Below are 23,306 nucleotides of genomic sequence, written 5' to 3' on the forward strand. Positions count from 1 at the left end.
GAAATCACTGTAACGTAGCATTTTGTATGCAGATGTAGCCACAGTAGCACACAGAATATAGGCATGCCACATATCATTTTAATCAGCAGAAGCTGCTTGTGCACCCTAGATGCATTTTCTGCAAAAAAAAAAGCCACCTGACATTAGCAGAGCTGGCCGGGAGCTGCCCGCTGAATGGCATATTGAGGCAAGATGTATGAGAACACACCTGTATCCAACCAGAGTCACAGTGTTGGCGGTCGTGTGAGTGCTGTGTGCGGGTGGATTGGATGTGCAATAGTGTTAGGCTTATGTGTAAGGGGCATTATGTGTGTCATGTGTATAAATACATTATTAATATGAGTCATATGTGTAAAGGGCACTGTGTGTGTCATGTGTATAAGTGTCATGGACCAGGGACTCACCTCCGGTGATGGTCTCCTGGGGCTCTCTGTCAGATGGCTAGAGCTGCGGTGGCGGAGGTCTGTGAGGGCCGCTGGTGTGCTGCAGCTGGGAGGGAGCTGGTGACTGTGCGGCCTGCTGTCACTGGAGCACTGTGCAGGGAGGCTGCCTGTGTAAGATCTCATGCTCTGGAGCACTGTGCAGGGAGGCTGCCTGAGCAAGATCCCCGTCTCTGGCATGTCTGCAGTACTGGGGGCCGCCATGTTGGAGACCAATTCATAGTATGCCAATGGGATTTGGTCTCTGGTCTCTTCCAGGCAATCACAGGCTGAGCTCTCTGGTAAAAGGGGGCAGTCCGGTTTCAAACCTTGCCAGTGCTTTATGTTTCTGTCCCAGTACAGGTGTCTTAGCTCTGCGCTCCCACAGGTCCACCTGTGTGCCTTTCAGTGTCCCTTGGATTTCTGCTCCACGGAATTGTCACCTCAGCTGTCGTTTGCTGCACAACTGCCAGTGGTTACCTCGGCCCCGCGGGTCACAGCCTGGCACTTAGGACAGTGTCTCCTGGAGTTCTATCAGTAGAGGATTTCCAGTCAGTTCTGCAGTGCTCTTCAGCCACATCTAATATTTATCCATTCTGCAAAATTCCTTCAGTGTTCTTCAGTCACATCTAACGATCATCCATTCTGCAAAACCCCTTCAGTGTTCTTCAGCCACGTCTAAAAATCATCCATTTTGCAAAACTCCTTCAGTGTTCTTCAGCCACGTCTAAAAATCATCCATTTTGCAAAACTCCTTCAGTGTTCTTCAGTCCCAACAATTAACTATTCAACTTACAAACTCTTCAGTATTCACTAGCCGTATCAGACAATCATTTATTATATGGACTATTTCAATGACTCGGCCCATGAATACTCTGCATCCTAATCATTTGGAATTCTTCATCTTTGTTCTTTATATATTTGCTCATATATCTTTTCGTTAATAAAAGCATATGAGAAGAAACTACATTCGTCCTCCTCGTTTTCTCCTTGCAGAGGCATGCATCCAACGGTTTCACAAATTCTACTGACTGTGACAATAAGAGCATTATTAATGTGTGGCATATGTGTAAGGGGCACTATGTGTGTCATGTATAAGGGCATTATTAATGTGTGGCATATGTGTAAGAGTCATTATGTGTGTCATGTGTATAAGGGCATTAATAATGTGTGTCATATGTGTAAGGTCTTTATGGGTATAAGGGCATTAATGAAGGTTGGCATAATGTGTAAGGCTCATTATGTTTATAAGGAAATTAATAATGTGTGTCATACGTGTGAGAGACATTAATGTGTGGTATGTGTATAAAGGCATTACTAATGTGTGGCATGTGTATAAGGTGCTCTACTGTGTGGCATCACATATAGAAAGGACATTACTGTGTGGTATTATGTGTATAAAGGCATGTGTACAAGGTGCTCTACTGTGTGGCGTAACATAGGGCACTACTGTGATCTAATATGAATAAAGAGCAATATGGTGTGATGTAATGTGAATAAGGGACACTGGGGGTAATTCTGAGTTGATCGCAGCAGGAACTTTGTTAGCAGTTGGGCAAAACCATGTGGACTGCAGGGGAGGCAGATATAACATGTGCAGAGAGAGTTAGATTTGGGTGGTTTATTTTGTTTCTGTGCAGGGTAAATACTGGCTGCTTTATTTTTACACTGCAATTTAGATTGCAGATTGAACTCACCACACCCAAATCTAACTCTCTCTGCACATGTTATATCTGCCTCCCCTGCAGTGCACATGGTTTTGCCCAACTGCTAACAAAGTTCCTGCTGCGATCAACTCAGAATTGCCCCCTCTATCGCTTGATATAATGTGAATTAAGTTGCATTATTGTGGGGCGTGATTTGAATTGGGGATACTATTCTGTGGCCATGCCCCTTCCCAGCAAGAACACACCCATTTTTGGGCTGCGCACCGAATGTGTGCACTGTTCCTATTTAAAATATAGGGGGTAGGAACACCAAAATGAGAACTGCTATGGGTGATGGATGATGGTGCTGGGAAAGGAGTGCAGGGTGAGAGGCGGAACTAGCGGTGGTGCTAGGGTTATCAGCCAAATCTTGCCTATGGCATCATATTGGTTAGGTCCTGCTCTGCATGTGTTTATCTACCATTGTTATGATGACCCTTTCACGCTGAGGGAGCAGCTTTTGGCAAAGGAAGGAAACGAGATGGCTGAATGTAGTTCTTACTCATGGATTGAAGACTTAGGCACGAAGATGTAGAGGGGTAGGCAATGAGGACCCTTTTCCAGCACCTGATACATAATTATCTCCAGGAATGATCAAGCAACTTCCATTGTTTGTCTGCTTGTGTGCGAGAGGCATTGAATGGGAGCAGTGTTTGGAAGGCATGCTGTTCCTTGTAGTGCCAATGGGAGATCCTGGGGGTGGCTCCTAGGTAAGTTAGCTCTCTGTCTGGATGTGTTTTAGTAATAGCCTTTATCATGAGGCCTAGTGTGACAAATTACATGGCCCTATGTGGGCACTGCTATTATGTAGTGTTAGGACTGCTGACATCGGAGAAGCCTTGAAGTGGCGCAGCAGCTTAAACATGTGGTTGCAAACATGTGTAAACTAATTCTCTGAATCTCTATTACCAGATAGGTTCAGGTATAGTTACAGGTCATTTTTAGTGTGCTGAAGATAAATATTCAGCAGCAGGAACCTCGAGAGCTGGGAGAGATACAAAGGAAGGAACTCGTGGATGAAAACGGTAGTTAATGAAGAAAGGAGTGGAACCGGTAGAAGAATGATATAGGTTATTGTGTGCAAACTCAGAAGATGGGAGGTAATCGATCCAGTCATCCTGAGCAGGGGACATGAACACCCATAAGAAAGTTTCCAGATCTTGGTTGACTCTTTCAGTCTGTCCATCAGTCTGGGGATGATAGGCTGAAGAGAAGTTCAACTTGTTTCCTAGAACAGAGCTGAGAGCTTTCCAAAACTTGGCCACGAATTGAGGACCCTGATCAGAAACTATTTCCTTTGTGAGACCATGCAAAACGTGAAAAAAAAAATTTGGATAGCTGAGGAGCAAAGGGAAGACCGGTGAGGGGTATGAAGTGAGCTATCTTCGAAAATCGGTCCACAATGACCCAAATGGTGTTGTGCCCTCTGGAGACTGGCAAATCGGTTATGAAATCCATAGAGATGGGAGTCCAAGGCTTTTGAGGTGTTGGAAGTGGATGAAGAAGACCCAAAGGAGATGTTCGTGGACTTTTATGTTGAGCACACTTGGAACAGGCTGCTACAAATTCAAAGACATCCATTTTAAGATGAGGCCACCAGTAGAATTGTTGAATGATCTTAAGTCTTAAGACCACCGGCATTATCCTGAAAGGTGAAGAATGAGCCCACGTAAGCAATTTCTTGTGAAGATTTGGTGCCACAAAGGTTCTCTTGGGAGGAGGAAGAGGAACAGCATGAGTTGAAGCAAATGAAGCCGGATTCAAAATAAATTGTTTCTAAGAGGATTCGAGTGAATCATCCATTTGAAAAGAACGAGAAAGTGCATCTGCTCTTCGATTTAAGGTTCCTGGGCAGTAAGAGTTGGAAGGAGAACCAAGAGAAGAAGAGAGCCCACCTTTGTCTGAAGGTACAGAAGATTCTTGTGATCCGTGATAACAGAGAGAGGGTGTTGAGCTCCCTCTAATAAATATCACCACTCTTCAAAAACTAATTTTATGGCCAACCATTCTTGTTCACCAATAGGATAATTTTGCTCTGCTTGGAAGAATCTTCAAGAAAAATATGCACAAGGATGACTTTTCTTATCTTTGAAGAGCTGAGAAAGAACTGCCCCGGCTCCCACCAAAGAAGCATCTACTTTCTCCTTAAAGGGGAGAATGAGATCAGGTTGGCGAAGAATTGGAGCAGACGTGAAGGCCTCTTTTAAAATCATGAAGGCTTCTAGAGCTTTGGGTGGGCACATTGAAGGATTGGATACTTTCCTGGTTAACATGGTAATTGGAGCGATGATAGTGGAGTAGTTCTTGAGAAATTTCCTGTAAAAGTTGGCAAAGCCAAGAAATCATTGGATCACTTTTAGAGTGGTAGGAAGAGTCCAATCACGAATCGATTGGACCTTGGTTGAATCCATCTATAGCTCCTATCTGGAGATGATGTAACCGAGAAAGGTAAAGGAGGGTACCTCAAAGGTGCACTTTTCCAACTTGCAAAAAAGATGATTTTTTTTCTAAGACGGCTTAAGACCTCTTTGACTTGGTCACGATGGATCTTAAAATCTTTAGAATAAATTAGAATATCTCCCAAATATACCACTAGACAACTGTAAAGAAGATCTCTGAATATCTCGTTCACAAAGTTCTGGAAGACCGCCGGAGCATTGCAGAAACTGAAGGGCATCACTAGATACTCGTAATGCCCATCCCAGGTGTTAAAGGCGGTCTTCCACTCATCTCCAGAATGAATACGTATCCGGTTATAAGCCCCTCGAAGGTCCAGCTTAGTGAAATCGGTGGCACCTTTTACTCGATCGAATAACTCAGGAATCTGGGGCAAAGGATATCTGTTCTTCAGTGAACTCATCCTGGTAGTCTATGCAGGCCCCCATCCTTTTTTTTTTTTCATGATAAAAAACCCTGCCCCGGCCGGAGAGAAAGGGGCAAATAAAACCTTTACTGAGATTTTCCGAAATATTGTCTGACATGGCCTGGGCCTCTGGAAGGGATAATGAGTATATTTGGCCTCCTTGGAGGAGTCTTGCCAGGTATCAAATCAATGGGACAGGCCCAGCTACGATGGGGAGGCAGAATGTCAGCTCCCTGTTTGCTAAAGACATCTTGAAAGTCCTGGTAGACTACCGGAAGTTCAGCAGGATTCAAATTACAAAGAGGTTTCGCAGATGCCAAGCACTCATGGAAGCAAGACTCACCCCAAGCGAGCACATCCATAGTCTGGCAATCGATGCGTGGATTATGTCTTTGTAGCCAAGGAAAACCGATAATTAATTCTTGAGAGGCTTTAGGAATTACTAGGAAAGAGATGTTTCCTGAATGAAGAGCTCCAATCTTTAATTTGAGAGTAACAGTGCGGTGAGTAATGATTACTTCGGGGATTTAACTTCCATCAACTGCAGTGATTGAAATAGGACAATCCAACTTCACCATCTGAATTCCAGTTCGCTTGACTAGTGCCAAGGTGATGAAACTCTCAGCTGCTCCAGAGTCGAGTAGTGAAGAAACAAAAAGAGAAGAAGAGGAGCGCTCTAGACAAATGGTAAGCACAGATTCTTTCCTGAGAGATAATCTGAGGAGACTCCTAACTTAACCTCTCCTGCGTAAGTTAGGAGCGTGAGTTTCCCGACCAATGACTGCAGGACTTGACAAAGTGATCAGCCGCTCTGCAATACATACAGAGGTTTCCTTGTCTCCGCCTTTGTCGTTCCTCATCAGTGAGACGGGACCGGTTAACCTGCATGGGTTCCTCTGTGGATGGAGAAGATGGTCTAGAAGAGGAGCAACCCGAGGTCTCGGACAGTCTGACTTTGATCTCTCCAGGCAACGCTCTCTATACCTCAGATCCTGCTTGTTGCACAGAGAGACTAGTTTGTCCAACTTGTCTGGAATGTCTAGGGTGGCTAGATCGTCCTTAATCTTGTCTGAAAGACTATTCCAGAAAGTGGCTATGAGAGCTTCTTCATTCCAACCAAGTTCGGAAGAGAGGGTATAAAACTGGATAACGTATTGACTGACGGTTCGAGTTCCCTGTCACAAACGCAGAATCTCCAAAGAAGCTGAAGAAGTCCTGCCTGGTTCATCGAAAATCTTTCGGAAAGTTGATACAAATTCGGAGTAATTTGAAAGAATGGGAACCACACTCTCCCACAGAGGAGACGCCCATTCTAACGCCTGACCGGTCAGCAGAAAAATAATATAAGCTATCCTGGTCCGGGCGGTTGGGAAATTCACCGACTGTAACTCAAACTCAATCTCACATTGGTTGAGGAAACCGCGGCATTGCTTTGGAGTACCGTCACACTTACTAGGTGAAGGTGTCATGCGGCGGCGGCCGCCGTACTTGCCTCTCCTGGGGCGCTGGATCTCCGGGCGGCCGTCCTCACTGGCGGTCTCCGGCACCCGGCGCTCCGTCCGGCGCTCGTAGTATGGACGTCGCGGGTGCACCCGGCGTTCACTGGGGGACAGGTGACGTCATCAATCGCTTCCCCAATCGGACGCTGGCGGGAAGTTCAAATTCAGACGCCGGGCAGAGCTCCGGCGCCTGAGTATCATCTTTACTGCTATTGTAGTTGAGATCTCCAGAGCTCCCGAATCCCTGTAGCTTCCAGACGAACCTCTGTGCATCCAAGTACCTCTGTGCCTCCGAGCACTTCAGCGCTTCCAGACGAACCTCTGTGCCTCCAAGTACCTCTGTGCTTCTGAGCACTTCAGCGCTTCCAGACGAACCTCTGTGCCTCCAAGTACCTCTGTGCCTCAGAGCACTTCAGCGCTTCCAGACAAACCTCTGTGCCTCCAAGTACCTCTGTGCCTCCGAGCACTTCAGCGCTTCCAGACAAACCTCTGTGCCTCCAAGTACCTCTGTGCCTCCGAGCACTACAGCGCTTCCAGACGAACCTCCGTGCCTCCAAGCACCTCAGTGCCTCCGAGCACCTCAGTGCCTCCAAGCACCTCAGTGCTTCCAAGCACTTCTGCGCCTGCAAGCACTTCTGCGCCTCCAAGCACCTCAGTGCCTCCAAGCACCTCAGTGCCTACAAGCACCTCAGTGCCTCCAAGCACCTCAGAGCCTCCAAACACCCAGTACTCACAAGCGTAGTTGGTGTCCCCAGCATCCAGTACTTTCTCATTTATTCCTCAGCACCTTTTCAAGTTCTGTCTTTCAGGAGACCTCCAGCATCCACACGCACCTCCTGTCTGCCGACAAGATCCTGCATGATGAAAACCTTTATTCGGCCATCTCTGCTTCGGTCCAGCGGCGGTTCCTCTTCCCGGTCACCGGAAGAAACCCCGAGTCCACAACACTCCCAAACCAGGTCAGTGATAGTATACTCAGGCCTCATGGACCCGGGGGATCGGAACACAGAGTCGAGCGCCATCCAAAGTTTGGCTTCACGAGTTCAGACTCAGGAGGTGACACAGGGCCAGGTGATGCAATATCTCCAGGAATTGTCCGGCCGATTGGATCAAATTCAAGCATCCTTAGCTTCCGTAATTCCGGTTTCAGTTCCCGTAACTGCTCCAGTTGTCGTTTCCAGTAACGTCCAACCTCCGGCCGGTACCAGGTCACGCCTTCAGCTTCCTACTCCTTCCCGCTATAATGGAAATCCAAAGAATTGCCGTGGTTTTCTAAACCAGTGTGAGGTGCACTTCGAGCTTCTCTCTCATAATTTCCCTACGGATCGGTCTAAGGTGGCGTATATTATTTCCCTGCTCGAAGGGTCAGCGTTGGATTGGGTGTCTCCGTTATGGGAACGATCTGATCCCATGGTTTCCAACTACACCAATTTCATCACGTCCTTTCGAAGAATCTTCGACGAGCCTGGCAGGATGACCACTGCTTCTTCCGACATGCTCCGTGTTCGTCAGGGCTCCCGCTCCGTGGGTCAGTACGTGGTTCATTTCCAGACCATTGCCTCTGAACTTCGCTGGAATAATGACGCCCTGCGGGCTGCCTTCTGGAACGGTCTCTCCGACCGGCTGAAAGATGAGTTGGTCACTAGGGATCTGCCGGATCCATTAGAAGAGTTGATCTCCATCTGCGTCAAGGTGGATCTTCGGATGCAGGAGCGTGGAGGAGAACGTAGTCGTTCAGATCGTTCCAGGTTCCGGCATCCTCCTCCCAGGCCGGCGCTGTGCCCAGTTCGGACGAACCCATGCAAATTAACCGGTCCCGACTGTCTCCGGAGGAACGACAGCGTCGTCGTGAGGGTAAACTTTGCCTTTACTGTGGAGCTGCAGATCATTTCCTCAAGTTTTGTAAATCCCGTCCGGGAAACGGGCAGGCCTAGCTTGTTCCGGAGGAGTCAAGTTGGGGCTCACGACTAAATCTTCTCCAATTTTGGATTGTTTGCTTCCTGTGTCTTTAATCACCAAGTCAGTCTCCAAGTCGTGTGAGGCCCTGTTGGATTCCGGAGCTGCGGGGAACTTCGTTTCTTCTTCCTGTGTCCAAAGCATGGATTTAAAGGTACGGCCTATCGAGCGGCCTATTTCGTTGACGGCTATCAATGGTACTAGAATATCCAAGGGTCTCATAACGTGGCGCACGGAGCCAGTTAAGCTGCAGATCGGAGCTCTACATCAAGAATGTCTGGAATTCTTGGCGATTCCGGAAATGCATCATGATCTGGTCCTCGGAATGCCTTGGCTCAAAATTCATAATCCCCACATTGACTGGAAGTCTTCTCAAATTCTGTCTTGGAGTTCTTTTTGTCACGCTAACTGTCTCACTTCCGTTTGTCCGCTCCGTGTCTCTTCTAAGTCGGATGAAGAGCATATTCCGGAGGCGTATCAAGGGTTCAAGGATGTGTTTTCGGAACAGGCGGCTGACCAGTTACCACCTCATAGGCCTTGGGACTGCCCTATTGACCTTTTCCCAGGGAAGATGCCGCCCCGTGGCCGCACATATCCTTTGTCACTTCCTGAGACTCAAGCTATGTTGGACTATATTAAGTCCAATCTGCTCAAGGGATTCATTCGCCCCTCTTCCTCCCCTGCTGGAGCGGGCTTCTTTTTCGTGAAGAAGAAGGACGGGGGGTTGAGACCATGTATCGACTACCGCGGCCTAAACATATCACCATCAAAAATAAATACCCCTTGCCACTAATCACAGAGTTATTTGATAGGGTTCGTGGCGCCCGCGTTTTCTCCAAGCTCGATTTGAGGGGAGCCTATAATCTAATACGCATCCGAGAAGGGGATGAATGGAAGACCGCCTTCAATACCCGGGATGGGCATTACGAATACCTGGTGATGCCGTTTGGCCTTAGTAATGCTCCTGCCGTCTTCCAGGGATTCGTCAACGAAATCTTCCGAGACATGTTATATCGAAGTGTTGTGGTATATTTAGACGACATACTGATTTTTCCCAAAGATCTTGTTGAACACAGGACTCAAGTCAAAGAGGTGCTCCACCGTTTACGAAAGAATCGTCTCTATGCTAAGTTCTCTAAATGTACCTTCGAGGTAACATCAATTCCGTTACTCGGTTATATCATCTCGGGGACGGAGCTTCGCATGGATCCGGTGAAGCTCTCTGCCATTCGTGACTGGACTCAGCCTCTCTCTTTGAAAGAAATACAAAGATTCCTGGGCTTCGCGAATTACTACAGGAAATTCGTTAGGGGTTTCTACACCATTGTTGCGCCCATTACTGCCTTGACGAGAAAGGGCTCCAACCCGGGTTTGTGGCCCCCCGAAGCCATAGAGGCTTTTTCCCACTTGAAATCAGCTTTCATGTCCTCTCCAGTACTTCAACAACCGAATTTCGGAGAACCTTCTTCCTAGAAGTTGACGCATCCTCGGTCGGAGTTGGGGGCGTTCTCTCTCAGTACTCCTCAGATAAGAAATTACATCCGTGTGGCTTCCACTCTCGTAAATTCTCTCCGGCCGAACGAAATTACACTATTGGAGACCAGGAACTTTTGGCAAATAAATCTGCCTTGGAAGAGTGGAGATATCTCTTAGAAGGGGCCAAACATGTGATTACCATTTACAGTGATCACAAAAATTTGTTGTATATCAAAACCGCACAGTGCTCACTCGATTTTCTTTTGTTATCAAGTACCGGGTGTCACTGGCCTAGACTGAGGATGTTGTGGACTCGGGGATTCTTCCGATGGTTGGGAAGGGGAACCACTACTGAGCCGGAACAGGGGCGACCTAATATAGGATCTCCTTATACAGGACGCTGGCAGTAAGGTTTGGTGAAATATTGAAGAGCTTTATTGTAGGAAAAGAACAAGTTAAAGTCATATATAATAAAGGAACTTATGAGGGAATGTCCAGGCCCATTGAAGGGTTTTGTGAGCAATATTAGAGATGCTGGTGACTAAAGGAACTGTGGGTGATGTTCAAAAGTTACTGATAACTCAAAGAACTTGTAAATGGTGGTTAAAGACACAGATGGTTAAAGAACTTGTGAGCGGAGGTTAAGACACTGGTGATTTGAAGAACTTAAGTGCAGAGGTTTAAGACGCTGTTGATTTGTAGAACTTGAGAGCGGTGACTGAGACGCTGATGATGTGAAGAACTGAAGTGCAGGGGTTTGAGACGCTGGTGATTCGTAGAACTTGAGAACGGTGATTTAGGGCCCGCAGCCCACGCTGATTCCTAGGAGCACTGGTGACTGGACCGCAGAGAGATACACCGGCCGCTGAATTAACTGGAACCGGTGCAGCGAACTGGCACCTGGAAATGCCGGAGACACTGGAGTACAACTTCAGAGAACCTTGCCGGGAACAAGAGCGCTGGCATCCACGTCAGGGAAAGACGATACTCAGGCACTGAGGCTCTGTCCGGCGTCTGACTTTGAATCTCCCGCCACCGCTGGATTGGCGGAGCAGTCTGATGACGTCACCTGCCCCCCGTCCACGTGATGCCGGGTGTCATGGCGGCGCCCATGCCCTGGAGAACCGCCGGGAGCGGCGCCAGCCAGACGCCGGAGCCCGTGGCCCACCGAAGGTGGAGGCCGCAACACAGACCAGCAGACACGCAGGGGTAAGCGCGGCGAACGCCGCCTCTGGCGTGTGACACCGAGCCGGGACTTTCAATACTAAAGCGGATGCGCTGTCCTGTTCACAAACTCCCACAGACGAAGATGATTCTTTCAAGCGGAGTTTAATTCTGAATCCAATCTCAGTCTCCGCTGCCTCAACTATTCCAGGTCCTCTCCCTGGAAGAATGTCCGTACCAGCTAAATTCCGTCCGAGAATACTACAGTGGGCCCATATCTCCAAGTTTTCCGGTCATCCCGGCGCCCAGAAGATGTACAAGTTTCTGCAAAGATCTTACTAGTGGGACACCATGAGGAAGGATGTACAGGATAACGTTAGTTCGTACAGGATTACGTTAGTTCTTGCCCACAGTGTACACAGCATAAATCTATTCGCCTGCCTCCTGCTGGGTTGCTTCGTTTTCTGCCTATAACTATGAAACCCTGGACTCACATTTCCATGGACTTAATCACTGACTTGCCTTGTTCCAAAGGTTGCAACACCGTCTGGGTGATCGTCGACCGATTTTCGAGGATGGCGCACTTCGTTCCATTGACGGGTCTGCCGACAGCTCCTAAATTAGCTCTATTATTCATCCGAGAACATTTTCGGTTGCATGGGTTGCCTCAGGAAATAGTTTCTGATCGAGGGGTACAGTTCACCGCAAGGTTTTGGAAAGGTCTCTGCTCGGCCTTACAGATTAAACTTAAATTTTCGTCCGCTTATCATCCCCAAATGAATGGACAAACGGAACGAGTCAATCAAGATCTAGAGACTTTCCTCCGCCTTTATCTCTCCCCTTCACAGGATAACTGGGTGGAGTTCCTGCCTTGGGCGGAGTTTGCCCATAACCATTAATTTCATTCTTCCACTGGTGAGTCTCCGTTCTTCGTCAACTATGGGTTCGCCTTCTCACCTACGTATACCAAATGCCTTCCATGTTTCTCTTCTTCGTCCTCTCGTCCTTAATCGTTTTCATTCAAAGTCCTCTAGCCCCACCTCAGTGGAAGCTGAAACCGGAACAGACTTCGAGATCAAAACTATTATAGACTCTCGTTACCTTCACAAGAATCTGCAATATCTGGTGGAATGGAAAGGGTATGGTCCTGAGGAGAAAAGTTGGATAAAGGCTTCTGAGGTCTCGGCTCCTCGACTAATCCGGATTTTCCTTTCTAGACACCCTACGAAACCAGGAAAGTGTCCAGGGGCCACTCCTAGAGGAGGGGGTACTGTCATGCCGCGGCCGCCGTACTTGCCTCTCCGGGGGCGCTGGATCTCCGGGCGGCCGTCCTCACTGCCGGTTTCCGGCACCCGGCGCTCCGTCCGGCGCTCGTAGTATGGACGTTGCGGGTGCGCCCGGCGTTCACTGGGGGACAGGTGACGTCATAAAGCGCTTCCCCAATCAGACCCTGGCGGGAAGTTCAAATTCAGACGCCGGGCAGAGCTCCGGCGCCTGAGTATCATCTTTACTGCTATTGTAGTTGAGATCTCCAGAGCTCCCGAATCCCTGTGGCTTCCAGACGAACCTCTGTGCCTCCAAGTACCTCTGTGCCTCCGAGCACTTCAGCGCTTCCAGACGCACCTCCGTGCCTACAAGCACCTCCGTGCCTCCGAGCACCTCCGTGCCTCCGAGCACCTCAGTGCCTCCGAGCACCTCAGTGCCTCCGAGCACTTCTGTGCCTCCAAGCACCTCAGAGTCTCCAAACACCCAGTACTCACAAGCGTAGTTGGTGTCCCCAGCATCCAGTACTTTCTCATTTATTCCTCAGCACCTTTTCAAGTTCTGTCTTTCAGGAGACCTCCAGCATCCACACGTACCTCCTGTCTGCCGACGAGATCCTGCATGAGGAAAACCTATATTCGGACATCTCTGCTGCGGTACAGCGGCGGTTCCTCTTCCCGGTCACCGGAAGAAACCCAGAGTCCACAACACTCCCAAACCAGGTCAGTGATAGAAGGTAATTGCAACCGTGGAAGTGGAACTGGCACAGGAGCTGTTAGAACTGGCACTTGAGGTACAGATATGAGTGCATGGAGAGAGCCTAGACGAGCTGACATACTTTGCATAAACTGCACGATTTGAGTTTGCGTAGCTTCCTGCTTATTTAAAAGTGACAGGATGTCTGAGGCTGCGTCACCCCCAGAAGCCTGATCACTCGTCGGATCCATGGGGCCAGTGCTTACTGTCACGCTCGGCTTGAGTTGAGGATCAGACGACTGACAATTGACTGAGGGAGCAGCTTTCGGCAAAGGAAGGAAACGAGATGGATGAATGTAGTTATTACTCATAGATTGAAGACTTAGGCCCGAAGATGTAGAGGAGTAGGCAATGAGGACAATGGGGGTAATTCAGAGTTGATCGCAGCGGCAAATTTGTTAGCAGTTGGGCAAAACCATGTGCACTGCAGGAGGGGGGGGCAGATGTAACATGTGCAGAGAGAGTTAGATTTGGGTGGGGTGTGTTCAAACTGAAATCTAAATTGCAGTGTAAAAATAAAGCAGACAGTATTTACCCTGCAAAATAACCCACCCAAATCTAACTCTCTGCACATGTTACATCTGTCCCCCCTGCAGTGCACATGGGGGGGTCATTCCGAGTTGTTCGCTCGCTAGCAGTTTTTAGCAGCCGTGCAAACGCTATGCCGCCTCCCACTGGGAGTGTATTTTAGCTTGGCAGAAGTGCGCATGAAAAGATCGCAGAGCGGCTACAAAATAATTTTGTGCAGTTTCAGAGTAGCTTCAGACCTACTCAGCGCTTGCGATCACTTCAGACTATTCAGTTCCTGTTTTGACGTCACGAACACTCCCTGCGCTCGCCCAGCCACGCCTGCGTTTTTCCTGGCACACCTGCGTTTTTCCTGGCATGCCTGCGTTTTTACGAACACTCCCTTAAAACGGTCAGTTGACACTCAGCAACGCCCTCTTCCTGTCAATCACTCTGCGGCCAGCAGTGGGACTGAAAAGCTTCGCTAGACCTTGTGTGAAACTACATCGTTCGCTGTAATAGTACGACGCGTGTGCGCATTGTGCCGTATACGCATGAGCAGAAGTGCCGATTTTTTGCCTGACCGCTGCGCAGCGAACAAAAGCAGCTGGCAATCAACCCGGAATGACCCCCATGGTTTTGCCCAACTGCTAACAAATTTGCTGCTGCAATCAACTCTGAATTACCCCCAATTAACGAGAACGATACACTGAAGAAAGATTAATTCAGCTTTACGGAGACCTCAATCATACACAACGACTAGGAGATAAGTCTGAGTGAATTCTGAAAGACAAAATGTTTGTGACTTGTAAACGATGCTGAAGAACGCTGAATGAAGAAGTGACTTCTGATTTGCAAACAATGCTGAAGAACTCTGAATGAAGAGATGACTTGTGAGTTGTAAACGATGCTGAAGAACACTGAATGAAGAGATGAGTTGAAGAACGATGTTGAAGAGAGGATCTCTGTGAGCACCGTCAGGAAACGGAGACCCTCTACCAGATGGAGGACCCAGTGGTTAAACAGCAAAAGCAGGTGGACTGGGAGCAAAGGACTGAAATAACATAACTGACCACCGGGCGTCCACAAAAGATCCAGGATACCAGGGGTTAACCTGGGAGCACAAAGCTTGGGCACCTTACAGCAGCAAGTAACTTGAAGCACTGGCACCATGACTAAGCATCAACCCCTTTTTATAGGGGAAGACTGCACCGGATTGGCTGGATGCGAACTGGGATACATATTGGCTTGGCTTGGTCTCCAATATGGCGGCTTCCTGCACAGAGGACACATGTGGAACCAGCATACAGCCACTACCTCAGGCCTCAGCCTCCCAGACGCTGCACTCCAGCAACAGAACACTTGGAAACGGACAACTCCGGCTGCCATGCTCCGCTCCCCAGCACCCGGACCCCAGCCACCAGACACCTGGCACCCGCACCGGAGGACCTCGCTGCCGCAGCTCCTATCTGCCGCAGCCACACCAGCAGGCTAACAGGAAGGCCGGAGGGACCAGAACCGGAGGTAAGACTCTGGATGCTGACAGACCCGTTGTACTTGTCTACCTTTTACCTGTTGACCTGCTGACCTAATGCTTATTTGTAAAATATTGTCTGGAACCTGAGCAGCCAGGGCAAGGGGATTGCAGTCAGTGTTGTGGGGTGCAGTACACTAAGGGATCTAATACCATTTACCCACTGCTTGAATGTCCCAGCTGACTCGAGTGACTACTCCCCCCCCCCCCCCCCCTTTCCCTCCTGCACACTGATGCTGCACTTGAATTAAATAAAGGAATGACTGGGAGGAGACATGCCTTGGTGCCCCCCTATATCTGTCTATGCATACGTACGTTGTTGTCATGTCACTACTGCCACACATCCGATAAAGGTGAAACGTGCGCAAGTGAGACAAACTGAAGTCTACCTCCATATCGCTCCCAATCGTATAGGCACTGTGCGAACTGGCTCCTTATGTGTCGTAAGTGTCCATGTGATCTTTACGAATATTCATATTACAACATCTTCACACTTTTGTTACAATATCTGTTTATATTTTTCAATAGTGTTTCATTGCTAAAATAAATATTACTCAAATAACAATTAGAAGATATTGAGACGAGTGAACTAAAATAAAAAATGGGAAAGAAAATAAACTTATCATTGAATTAAATTAATACTCACTTGGCAACAATGGGTATATACTGCTAGTTACAATAAACTGTAGGTGGTACGTGATAAAGCAGGTGGGGCTGGGACCCATTCTCCTCTACTACCAGAGATGTCATATTCCTGTATCAGACTTGTTTCCTGTGAGTTAGCAATGATTTTCTAGTTATTTCTGTTTTCCTATGCATACTCTGAGATGTTTGGCTTTCCTGCTCACCCCCCCCCCCCCCCCCACCCCATCCAGCCCCTCCTCCTTCCTAGCATCCCTTTCCGTACTTGTTTTGTTTTATCTTGGTTAGTCCCATTGCCCTTAGTTGAATTACAGTGTTGTAGTATCCTTGTTTGGATAATAATCAATCTCTGTATTGCACTTTTGGCACTCCGTTTTATATGGTGCCTCGGTTTGTTGGTTCCTGCAAATGTGTTCTTTTTTCTTATTTCTCTTCTTACAGATTACTTCCACCCCACTGTGTGTGATTACTGTATTGTGTTCCTCCGCTGATTGCACACCCTGCCAGCAGCAACCTACGCAGTGCGCCCGAGACGGCTGCCTCCGATGTTTCCTCCGTGGGCAGGGTGTACTTCATGTGGATCTTTCCTGGAAGCTTATATCATACTACTACACGAGTCAGTTTTCCCATGCATGCACAAGACCCTTGTATGGCTCATCTCCCAGCGTAACCTTCATAGTGTGCCCAACATGGCTGCCTCATCCGGTATGCTTGTGGATGGGAAAAAAAATACATGGACCTGATGGTTTTGTTGGGACCCTACTCTGAGCGTTAGGATGCTGCCATTATCTCATTTTATGTCATCTCTACTTGGGGTGAACTATTCCACCCAGGGTAATCCTATACAGTGCACCCTAGACGGCTGCCGCACCTGGTACCTTGTGAGGGTGGAATACACAATCCGTGGAAGTTATTATTCAAAATGCCCACACTAATCCTGCATTATGCTTACTGTGCGCTCAAGGTTTTCTTTTATGTCTGTGTGGCTTGTCTATTGCTGTATTACTTAAATCTCCTGTATCATGTGCATTGTTTTTAATGTCTGTAAAGTGCCTTGTTGGAGAGAGAGCGCTATATAAATAAAATTATTTATCTTTATATTATAATTTATTATTATTATTATTATTATTATTATTATTATTATTATTATTATCATTGTGCAGCCAGGTCTGTATTTTGTATGGCCTTCAATAATTTTCCCTTGTATGTGCATTTGATGCCTTTCTTTATCTGACAATTATTGTACTCTGTTGCATTCAAACCCACTGAAATTCACCTTTGAAATAAAATTGGTTCAGATCTTCCTGCGGTTCGGAATTCAGAATTTAAAATTCTAATCTAGGATTGTTATGTACTGTGTTTTTGCACCAGGAATTGCATTTCTGATTGTGTAGTTGTATTCACTGGAACATTGACTGTTTCTTTCGTTTTATCCGTTTGTAGCCTTAATGGCTTTGAATTGTTTAATTGCTCTTTTTTAAACTAATAAAACAGATTGTACTAAAATTAGAATTTAGGGTTTTGGATTGCAAAAATGACATGATTTTATAGCAATGATTATCAATTTTTTTTTATTATCATTTTTTAAAACAGAGGGTTGTTTTGTGAAAACCAAAACTCGATGATAAATTAAAGCCAAAACCTAAACTCAGGGGTCCATGCACATTTCTACCTTAAATAAAGTATAGTTCTCAGTGGGTTCTCCTTGATACCATTCACAGTGGGCTGCAGTTCATCTCATATACTGTATTTGCCTTGAAAACATGCCACTCTCCCTCTCTCTCTAGGGGGGTAATTCAGAGTTGATTGCAGCAGCAAATTTGTTAGCAGTTTGGCAAAACCATGTGAACTGCAGAGGGGGGGGGGGGGGTGTACCGAACGGGGGCATGCCAGGAGCTAGGGCTGGACTGCCCATCTGGCACTTCTGGCAAATGCCAAAAGGGCCGATGTGCTGGTGGGCCGGTCTGGTCAACAAAGAGCCGGGAAGACTGCGCGCATCGCAGCTTCCAGCTTTCTGTTTTGTCACCCGCTGACTCATGGCATACCCACATTTGCAGAATCCACGCGCTCCTTTTGCGTCATGCACACCCTTTCATGTGCGCACATGCACACAGATGCCAGGGCCGGAACGCGGTCCCAGTCCGTCCCTGCCGGGAGCATTTTTGGGGTTACGTGACTTCACACGCAGCAGCCCCAAAAAAAGGCAACTGACTGCTTGACAGCGCAGCCAGGCTGCCAGGGGTCAACCTTAATTACGAGGTGTCCACAGTGAGATTGCTGATGCATCGGGAGGTGGCCCCCAGCATGTGCAGAGATGAATGTAGAGCTGCCTGCATATGCAACGATCTGCGTTCATCTCTGAATAAGGTCCAAAGGGGGTCATTCTGACCCGATCGCACGCTGCAGTATATCGCAGCGGTGCAATCGGGACAGAACTGCGCATGCGCCGGCGCCGCAGTGCACCAGCGCATGCCAGATGTCCGAAGGCCGTTGCTGCGCTACGATCGCCTCTGCCTGAATGACAGGCAGAGGCGGTCGCCGGGCGGGGGGGGGGGGGGGGGGGGGGTCGGAACGGCGGCATTTGACCACCGTTCCGTGGGCGCGGTCCGGCCAACACAGGTGTGGCCGGACCGTACGGGGTGAGGGCTGCAGTGGCTGCGTGACGTCACATGCAGCCGCTGCGGGCCAGGGAAATACTCCTAAAGTGCAAAAGCATTACCGCTGTGCGATGCTTTTGCACTTCTGCGGGGGGTGGGTGGGGGTGGGGGGCGGCACTGACAGGCAGGACGGGATAGCCCTGTGCTGGGTGTCCCCCCGCATGTCTATGGTCATGATCGTAGCCCTGCAAAATTTTACAGGGCTGCGATCAACTCTGAATCGCCCGCAAAGACTATTACCAGGGATCAGCTTGTTTTACTCAGTCAGTGACAGTATTAAAACAAGCATCCAAGTGTTACCCCATTATATTAAAGTGAAAATCTACAAATTAAGGCTTCTAATCTGTTAGGGTCTCCTGCCCTGTGCTGCCACGTCGTCATGGCAACCGGGAGACAAGTGCTAGCGGAGTAACCTGAGCGCAGCTGATACTCCGGTTCGGGTCTTTTGCTGTGCAGTGGTTACAGGATCTGTGCACGGCAGGGGATCCGGTGCTGGTTTTTGTGCTCACAGTCTGTGAGGTCTGAGTGGGGCGTGGACAGCACCTGCTTTATAAGGCCTCTTCTCAGGTTAAGCAGATGCTGCTGAATCTTTGTTGGTTAGTCAGTTCCTGAAAGTTAGCCAGTACTGTGTAGCTTTGTATTTGTTGTTGCTTACTGCAAATAGGCCTGGGGATTTGGTACTACACTCTGCCAATCCAGACCTAGCAGTAAGACTAGAGTCAGTCGTTTAACCTGCTGGGGTTCTTTTGCTACTCTGTGAACTTAGCAGGTTTGTGGCTGTATTCTAAGACTTGCCTGCCTAAATCCTGTCTCACTGTGCAAGGTGTCAGGTGTCAGTTTAGTGGCAGTAAGCTGAACCTGTGCACTGCAAGTGAGGATTAGGATTGTGGAGACTCTCCTTGTGTCTATCATTCCATCTCTGACCAAGGAGTTTACTGCCACACCCGTTGGTAACCCTTTAGGGTTTTGCTGTTGCCCTTAGCAACAGCATTTCGGGTTCTCTACGTATTAAAACACAACATCTTGCTTTTTTCATCTGAGCATTCCTAATAATAGGGAGACACCCAGTTTCTTAGCCTCTGGGCTTCTCTGTTCACTTTGTGTTTATTTTGTTACTCTATCACCTTCTGTGTACATAATGTCATATTCCCCAATCTGTCTGTGAGTTCATTTGTTTTGCATCCCTATCCGTTCAGACACCAGTACATTCCTGCAGGCACTGGTGTGCATAACAGTTCAGACACCAGTACATTCCTGCAGGCACTGGTGTGCATAACAGTTCAAACACCAGTACATTCCTGCAGGCACTGGTGTGCATAACATAATCTCATCAGGGGGTAATTCAGACCTGATGGTAGATGTGCTAAATTTAGAACATTTACGATCAGCCACCCTGACATGCGGGGGGAGGCTCAGCACAGGGCTAGTCCGCCCCACATGTCTGACTCTGCCCCCTCCCCCCACCGCACAGGTACAAAGGCATCGCACGGCGGCTATGCTTTTGTACCAGATGAATAGCTCCCGGCCAGCGCAGCTCCTGTGCTTTGGTTGGCCGCTACTCGCCGCATCCCAGGTTGCATCAGCTGCGTTTTAAGTCGTGCAGCCGCCGTGGCCTGCCCCCCCCCCCCCCCCCCCCCCAAAACGGTCTGGACACGCCTCCGTGGGCCTGAGAAAGGAGGAGGTGGCTGCAGCTCCTCAGTAACACTAACGCCGCCTGCATCATCCATTGACGTAGGCGGTGGGGCGGGATTTTCTGTTGGAATTACTGTGCAGGGCAATGAAGGAGGTGGAGCTGGTTCCCCCTACCATTACAGGTGGTGGAACTCGGTTGCACCTTGTTCCCCTCAACTTTAACCCCTGCTACTAATTACACATTAAAACAGGCCGATCACTCAATTAGTTGCAAATCCCCTTAATATTTGTATAATGCGTACCTAGCTTTATCCTAATCCTACATCCTGACACCTGACCTTAAAAAATGTTTCATGTGGTTTGATTGAATTGCACTTTTGTTTGTTCAGTTACACAAAATACTCGGTACTCGTTTGCAGGAAGAAATTGCAACATTGTATAATGGCAGAATGTTTGTTTTTATTTCATTTCTATAACATTTGTTTTAAATGTAATCAAAAGTTTCCCCGTTGTGCACACACAATCCAAAAGCTGCATTGGCCACAAATATTTGCTAACATGTTTTTTTTTGTTGTTTTTGTATTCGGAATTACTTATTATTTAGTAATGAAATATTGATGTAATTTGAAACATTCGTGTGATTTAATAGGGAAGAATCACTAGGAACCAATGAACATTCCTGAAAACAAAGTCTCCCATTGCAGTAGGAACCAGGGGGTATCCGGTCTTTAGGCCGACCATACTTAGGTCGACAGTCATTCAATCACTATTGGTAGACATGGTAAAGGTCGACACATGAAAACGAGGCCCCTTACCCGAAGCATGGCGAGTGAATACGGTGCACTAATTGGGGTTACCGATCACATTACTAAGAAAACACAATTTTTTTTAAATGAAAAACTCATGTCGACATTTTGCATGTCGACCTGATGACCGTGTCAACCTAGTTACTGTAGACCAACAGTGGTCAACCTAATGACTGTCTGCGTAGTTAGGGTCGACCCAATGAATCACACCCGAAGGAGGGACCCCTGGATATCACTGGTACCTAACAATACTAGTGATGGGAAATAATCCTGTTGACAGATTTCGTACTGCGCATGCTCAGGGACTCACTCGGCGTCCCGTTACCATGGGGACAGGGATCTGACGTCGCGGACAGCAGAGGCTCCGCTGAGACTACATCTCCCGTGATCCTCCGCGGTGACTGATGCCAGCCTGGGCTGCTGCTGCTGCCGCTGCCGTCAGGCCGCTTCTTTGTGCAGCGGTGAGGAGGAGACCTGGGGGCGCTGCTGGGCGCAATAGGCCGGGTGTAGCAGGCTGCCAGGTGAGCAGGAGGAGTGCAGGTAACCGGAGCACAGGCAGGGCATGCACAGGGCTGCAGATAAGATACCTGGGCGCTGGATGTGGTGCACAGGGGATGTGCTATGTGTAGCTGTGGGATGAAGGGTACTGATGGCAGAGCCCCTTGTGCTGGTGCAATAGGTTTTTCCAGAGTCTTGTGCCCAGAGTATTAAAATAATGTTCCACAGTCTTCCCTGCAATGCAGTGTACTGCCTTCTTATACTGTTACCGCTCATAAATGCAGCAGGCGGGGTTAGACATTGATGAAAAGCGAATGCGCGCTGGAAGCATGCGTGTGATGTGTGTACAGGTCGCTCCCATTACTGCTTGTACCATCTTCATGAAAGCGCGTTTACTGTGTTTTAAGAATTGCACATTAAGGGACTGAAATGGGCGTAAATTACACAATAGGAAAATGCATCGCAAAATAGCGTATTTCCGCAGAGCCATGCACATCTTGAGATGCGCACACTAATGCATCAGAAGCATATGCACCTAATTTACGAAAAGTAATCTTTAAGACGTACACCTAAGGTGCATACACACTTGCCGAGAAAATGAGCAATGTCACTCACTTTCTCGGCAAGTGTGTATTCCGCCACCGACCAGCGATGCGCGGCTCCGCGGGTCATTAACGACTCTAGCCGTTGGCCATGCAGGCAGCTCAATTTGGACTGTCGTCCAAGAGCTGCCTGCACGGCCTGACCGCTGCGTGACGTCACTGAGCGATATAAACGTCATATCGCTCAGTGTGCACACCCTGCTGCCGACCGGCCCAGTAGGGGAAACACTAGGTCATGTCGCCTATAGAGCACGTCGCCTAGTGTGTACTCGCCTTTACTCCTACACTGTAGCAGGTGCAAGGTGCGCTTCTTAGAAGAACACACATACACCTCCTTGCAGTCTGCATGAGCCGAATTTGCTGGAACGCGCCTTTACAGAAGTTTTCCTAAGTGAGAACTATCTGCACCCTTTGTTCCTATGTTGTAGTATTACAGTACTTAGTCCCGGCAAGGTAGCACATCCCATTATAATAAGCTAGGGTGTGCAGTCCAGGCCCCGTTTCCATATAAACTATCTGTTTTTCGCCTGTTCTGCCTCTCTGGATCTAAGACTCGCTATGTTCAAAATACATGCAGGCCTACATAGGGGTTGAGGCTATGAGACCAGCAGTGGGGATCCCAGAGATCAGCATACTGATGCCGGGATCCCGCCCGTCAGAATGCTGACGGGGATGTGTGTGTGGGGGAAGGGGAGCGCAACAGAGTCCCTTGCGGGCTCGCTGTGTTCGCCATGTAGTGGGCTCGGTGGCTTGCTGCACTCGTCACAGGTTCTATTCCCATTCTCTAGGGTTGTGCGAGTGGGAATAGTCCCTGTTAGTTGGCATGCCGACTGTCGGTGTTGATTGCTCAGGATCCCGAGCGGTGGTCACATAGCTGCATACCCTTCATAGATACATAGCAAAGTCATGCAAGATGCATCATGGGGTCTGATTATGAGTGATTATTGTCTGTCTGTGCATGCCTCTTTTAAGTTGCACTGCATATGTGCCGCAGTGGTCTTACAACGGCGGTTGCACAGAGGATTTATTCGCTAAGTCATTGACAGGGACCGTATGGGGACGGTAACAGGAAGTGGCAGCAAAGATGCAGATGTGTTGTGACCGTTAAGGGGGCATGTTTGAGGCTGCAACTGCAATGACTCCAGTGTCTTACCTCCTTTGATAATCGACTGATCTGCGATGATGCTGCACCTTGGTACACAGCCTTTGGGAATTGCAAAGCCGCCGGTGGCAGCTGCTACAGTTGCATATTTTCGCACAGCGTCTGCGTACACATTCACAGCTGCCAATATATTTGTGTACTGTACATCTCTGAGTTTTACTGTA

At 48.3% G+C, this 23,306-nt stretch overlaps 1 protein-coding gene across 2 annotated transcripts in view; it reads left to right on the forward strand.

Moving 5' to 3' along the window:
* Window positions 1–21,205: 21,205 nt before the first annotated feature.
* The window catches only part of LOC135054907 (oocyte zinc finger protein XlCOF6-like), a 28,816-nt gene continuing 26,715 nt past the window's right edge, over window positions 21,206–23,306 (forward strand). The window contains exon 1 of one of the 2 annotated variants that reach the window (XM_063958371.1): window positions 21,206–21,420. The gene's annotated coding sequence lies outside the window, so the exon portion shown is untranslated. The remainder of the gene's footprint in view (window positions 21,421–23,306) is intronic. The other variant, XM_063958370.1, reaches the window with a different exon arrangement.

Source organism: Pseudophryne corroboree, chromosome 3 (genome assembly GCF_028390025.1).
Source record: "Pseudophryne corroboree isolate aPseCor3 chromosome 3, aPseCor3.hap2, whole genome shotgun sequence".
Classification (NCBI taxonomy): domain Eukaryota; kingdom Metazoa; phylum Chordata; class Amphibia; order Anura; family Myobatrachidae; genus Pseudophryne; species Pseudophryne corroboree.